The sequence below is a fragment of the Triticum urartu genome, chromosome 5 (genome assembly GCF_003073215.2).
Source record: "Triticum urartu cultivar G1812 chromosome 5, Tu2.1, whole genome shotgun sequence".
Classification (NCBI taxonomy): Eukaryota; Viridiplantae; Streptophyta; class Magnoliopsida; order Poales; family Poaceae; genus Triticum; species Triticum urartu.
Genome location: NC_053026.1, coordinates 603,706,592 through 603,712,591, shown reverse-complemented (window position 1 = coordinate 603,712,591; position 6,000 = coordinate 603,706,592).

Genomic DNA, 6,000 nt, shown 5'->3' with positions numbered 1-6,000 from the left:
GGCCCATGACCATTAGTCCCGGTTTGTGCCACAAACCGGGACTAAAGGGTTGGTCCTCGTTGCAGGCAGAGTTTAGTCCCACCTCGCCAACCGAAGGGGGCTCACACCGGTTTATAAGCCCTTCCCTCTCTGCCTTGTTGAGCTCCTCTCGAAGTGAAAATAGATGCCCTAATATAGAAAAGTTTAACCTAAATTCATAGTGAATTTCTCTGAAATTCATAGAAATTTACTAGGAATTTAGGTTGAATTTTCTCTATAAGCGCATCTATTCTCATTTTTTTTAGTAAGTTAATCACAAACTTGTGATTCAAACAATTTTCAAAGAATTCAAATTTTAACTATTCAAATTTGAAAACTAATGGCACTAAGAGAAAGTTTATAATTTTTCTAAAACTAATGGCACTAACAGAAAGTTTATAATGTTGCTAACCTAAAAGCAAACAGAATTAAAAATTAAAGCAAAAAACAAAAGAAAATAAATAATGCAAAAAACAAATCAGAAAAACAGGAAAAAACTATTTTTATAGTAAAGTTAATCACAAAATAAAATAAATAAAGCAACAAAGAAAACAAAAAAACTAAAAAAATGTTTTCAAATTTGAAAACTAATGGCACTAACAGAAAGTTTATAATTTTTCTAAAACTAATGGCACTAATAGAAAGTTTATAATTTTGCTAACCTAAAAGCAAACCGAATTAAAAATGAAAGCAAAAAACAAAAGAAAATAAATAATGCAAAAAACAAATCAAAAAAAAGGAAAAAACTATTTTTATATTAAAGATAATCACAAAATAAAATAAATAAAGCAACAAAGAAAAAAAACTAAAAAGGTGTTTTCAAATTTGAAAACTAATGGCATTAACAAAAAGTTTATAATTTTCTAAAACTAAAAGCATAAAGAATTAAAAAATAAAGCAAAAAACAAAAGATAATAAATAAAGCAACAAAAAAACAAAAAAATGCCACCTACTGGGCCACCACGGCCTGAATACGACTAGAAACCCTACCATGGGCCAGGATTCAGGCCCGCAGTAGGCCCAGTAGGCCCACAGGCATTGCAGTGACAGATTAGGCCCGAAAGCCTGCAGTTGAGAGGAGCTCGGGAGGGTGGGCGCAGCAGCGCTTATAAACCACTCCCGAGCCCTCTCAACTAGCAAGGTGGGACTAAACTTTTGGGCGCGGGGCAGCACAAGGCCATTGGTCCCGGTTGGTGCCACCAACCGGGACTAAAGGGGTGCATTGGTCATGGTTCATGGCTCCAACCGGGACCAGTGCCCCCCTATGGTCCCGGTTCGTGCCACCAACCGGGACCATAGGCCTCTGCTTCCCGCCCTTTCGGCTACTGAAAAGAGACCTATGGTCCCGGTTGGTGGCACGAACCGGGACCATAGGGGGGCATTGGTACCGGTTCGTGCCACGAACCGGGACCATTGCTCTGGGTATATAAGGTAGCACTTGTGAAAATTTCGCCAACCGCTCCCATTCCCCCCCAACGCCGCCAGGCCGTTCGTCGTCGTCGTCGCCGCCCCGAGCCCGTCGTCGCCCGCTCCCCGTCGTCGTCGCCCCGCGCCGCCGCAGGCCTTCTCCCGTCGCTGCGTGCGCCGTCTCCGGCCTCCTCCTCGTCGCTGCGTGCGCCATCTCCGGCCCCCTCCCCGTCACCCCGCACCGCATCGCCGGCCTCCCCTGCGCCGTCGCCGGCCTCCTCCTCGTCGCTGCGTGCGCCATCTCCGGCCCCCTCCCCGTCGCCCCGCACCGCATCGCCGGCCTCCCCTGCGCCGTCGCCGGCCTCCTCCCCATCCCCGGCCTCCTCCCCGTCGTGCCCGCGGTGAGCTCCCCCTTTCCCATCGATCCCTGTCGCTCTGACCATTGCCGCCGCCGCCGCTGCTCTCTGTGTGTGATAAAAATTTTCATATGTGTATGTATATGCTCATATGTATTTGGATTTGGCTATGTATGTATGTATATGCTCATATGTATGTATGTATATGCACTCCGTATATGCATTTGGCTATGTATATGCTCTCTGTATATGCTCATATGTATGTATGTCCATATAGCATTTTTTTCTATATATGAATTATTTTTTTGTTCATGGATATATGCTAAAGAAAACGAGGGGGCTGATAGATGATGATGAGGGGTCGAGAGGGGGACGAGAGGTCGAGAGGGGTCGAGGGGAGAAAAAAATGTTATCAGGGACGAGGGTCGTCGAGGGGTCGAGAGAGGGACGAGGGGTCGAGAGGGGTACGAACCGGGACCAATACTCTGTGTATATAAGCATGACTTAGAAAGAAGAAGAAGAGGAGAGGAAGAAGAGGAGAAATAAATAAGAAGAAGAAAAAAGAAGAAAAAGAAGAGGAGAAGAAGAAAGGAATAGTGGAGAAGAAGAGAAAATATAATATATTCTATTTTTTCTTCTTCTCCACTATTCCTTTATTCTTCTCCTCTTTTTTTTCTTCTTTTTTTCTTCGATCTTCTCCTCTAGCTATTCCTTTCTTCTTCTCCTCTTTCTTCTTCTTCTTCTTCTTCTTCTTCTTCTTCTTCTTAATTTTTATCGGGAACGAGGGTGTCGAGGATTGCCGAGGGGTCGAGGGTCGGGAACTAGGGTAGAGGGTCGAGGGTCGTTAAGGGGTCAAGGGTCGAGGGTTTCAGGGTCGAGGGTTCTATAGGGTCGAGGGATCGAGGGTCGAGGGTTCCAGGGTCGTCTAGGGGTCGAGGGTTCCAGGGTCGTCGAGGGTTCGATGGGTCGAGGATCGCCAAGGGGTCGAGAGAGGTTTCCTAGTGTCAAAGTATTGAAGAAATCCATGGCTTCATCATTAGCCGGAAGTAACCAGGGCATGACGAAGTCCTCCAAAGTTATTTTGGAATGGTGTCCCGGATAGGATAATTTGCCTTTTTGTATGAATTTCAGCAAAGGCCTTCCAAATAACGATATTTGGAAGGTTCTTGCTGAACTTTGTACCAAAAAGCGAATTATCCTATCTAGGACTCCGTTCCAAAATAACTTTGGAGAGCTTCGTACCATCATGCACCTGTTACTTTCGCCTAATGATGAAGAACATGGTTTTGTTGAATCCTTTGACACTAGGCAACCTCCCGACCCCTCGGCGATCCTCTTCGAACATGAGAGGAAGAAGAGGATCGCCGAGGGGTCGAGGGTTCCAGGGTCGTCGAGGGTTCGAGGGGTCGAGGATCGCCGAGGGGTCAGAGAGAGATTTCCTAGTGTCAAAGTATTGAAGAAATCCATGGCTTCATCATTAGCCAGAGTAACCAGGGCATGACGAAGTCCTCCAAAGTTATTTTGGAATGGTGTCCCGGATAGGATAATTTGCCTTTTTGTATGAATTTCAGCAAAGGCCTTCCAAATAATGATATTTGGAAGGTTCTTGCTAAACTTTGTACCAAAAAGCGAATTATCCTATCTAGGACTCCGTTCCAAAATAACTTTGGAGCGCTTCGTACCATCATGCACCTGTTACTTTCGCCTAATGATGAAGACATGGTTTTGTTGAATCCTTTGACACTAGGCAACCTCCCGACCCCTCGGCGATCCTCTCGAACGTGAGAGGAAGAAGAGGATAAAAAAAGAAGAGGAAGAAGAAAAAAAAGAGGAGAAGAAAGAATAGAGGAGTTCTTCTCCTCTATTTTTTCTTCTCCTCTTTTTTTTCTTCTTCTTCCTCTTTTTTTATCGGGAACGAGGGTCGTCAAGGGACATAGATGTAGTGTCGTCGTTGTCGATATATACCCCCTCCCGATAGCTTCAACACGTGGGGGGGTCGATATTACCCCCTCCTTGAAGCGTTCTCGAGGCCACCCCAAACCCTTGAAGCATTGTCGAGGCCACCCCAAACCCTAGAGAAGCAGCGTTGAGGCCACTAATTAATATATATGATTCCTTACTATGATTAGGTAGCTAGTTCTACGTTTGCCACTAATATATCCATCTGTCATGTTTGAATAATAATTGCCATGTTGTAAATATTTGTAGAAACTATGGACACCACCCGAGACAAAGCAAAAGAAGCATTGTTGAGGGACATAATCGCAGAAGGAAGTGATGCCGTCTCGTTGTTTCTCAATGACACCGATGGTCTGGAAGGAGAGGGTGAAGAAGCTGGCTACGGTGACCTAATGCCGGTGCAAGAAGAAGAACATGAGGACGGCTCCGGTGACCCAATGCCGGTGCAAGAAGGAGACCGTGATGACGGCCCCGGTGACCAAACCGAGTCCGGCCAGGTATATATATTAGTTAAGCCTGTGCTGACTAGCTGATTGATGCATTCATTGTTTTGGTATGTACACATATTAATTAAGTCTTTGTTCTTTTTTCTAGCCCTCCGGATCGAGCACAACTTCGGTAAAGAGACGAGGCCCGAAGAAAAAGTTGAGCTCGGATGAAAAGTTTGAGATCATAGAAATCGTGCCCGACGGCCAACCGATTGAACCCATCTGAACAAAGAACGCATTTGTTGCTCAGTGCAGGGTTCTGGTTAGGGACAAGATCCCGATAAGCATCCAGCAATGGTTTAAGCCGGCTACAGAAGACCCTGAGGTGTCTTATGTCAATGATATGCAGAAAAATGATCTTTGGACTGAGCTGAAGTCAAATTTCACCCTACCGCCTGAGGATAATCCAGAGAACCCAGTTAAAGAGCAATTAATCAAGTCTTTTGCTCTTAAGAGGATGGCAGAACTATCAGGAGGTGGAAGAAAGAGCTGAATAAGTTTGTCGAAAATAATGAGACACCAGAATTCAAGGGCAGATATGAGAAGATCAGAGATCACTGGCCCGCATTTGTGGCCCACAAGACATCGGAAAAGAGTAAGAAGATGTCGGCGACAAACAAGCAAAATTCTGTGAAGAAGAAGCATCACCATCGCACGGGGTCAGGTGGCTACCTCGTAGCCCGGCCTAAGTGGGCCAAGACTGAGAATGATCTGGTTGATAAAGGGATCGAACCAGAGATAATTAACTGGCCAGACCGTTGCCGGACTTGGTTCTTCAGGGCTGGCGGAACCTTGGACCCTGTAACAGGGAAGTGCATTTGGACGAACGATCAAATGGACATACCAGTCAGGAAGCTTAAGCAGTATATCGAAGCAGCGCAGCAAGGGACGTTCTTTCCAGACAGAGAGAACGACGAGCTCACAATGGCCCTCGGGAATCCTGAGCACCCTGGACGGACACGAGGCATGCCAGGCTCCATTCCGTGGAAGGTTGGGTTTCCGGATGCAGGCGGTTACAAATCCCATGAGAGGAGGAAAAAAGTGCAGCAAACGTACTGCTGAAACTTCCCCCGAAGCTACCCCGCCATCTCAGCGCAGAAGCAGCATGGCTTCCATCGAGCTGCTTCAGCCGGAGCATGCCTTGACGGCTCCTGCCAGCTATCCCCTGGATGCTATCACGGAGTCTCAAAATTGCCACCTTATGACGCAATGGATGAATTTGAAGGTCAAGGCGGCTGTTGGCTCTGTTTATCCTACTGAACCCGGCGCAACTTTTCACTGCCGGCCGATTCCAGAAGGATATGCTAGGGTGATGGTGGATGAAATAACGGAGGGATTTGAGGACCTCCAGCTTGACCACCTACCGGTGAAGGGGAGACTCGGCTGGGGTCTGCTCTGAAGACTCCATGCCTATGGCGGAAGGAGCTCATCAACCTTCCGAACTGGACGCCTCCTCCTCCTCCTCCGGCGAGTCAGGGCACTCCGCCTCCTCCACTGCCTCCTCCTCCGGCGAGTGACGATCAGGGCCCTCGGCCGGCTCCTTCTCCGGTGCGTGGCGGCACTCCGCCTCCTTCTCCGCCTGCGTCGGCGCGCCCGAGCAGTCAGCCTCCTCCTTCTCCGCCTCGTCAGAAAGGGCGGAAGAGACCCGCCGCCGCTCCGGCAGCTGCTCCGGCGCGTCGTAGTCCTTCTCCTCCGCCTCGTAAGCAAGTAAAGAAGACAACCGCTCCGTCTGCTCGGCCGGCGTCTAGCAGTACAACCAGAGGCGGGAGGAC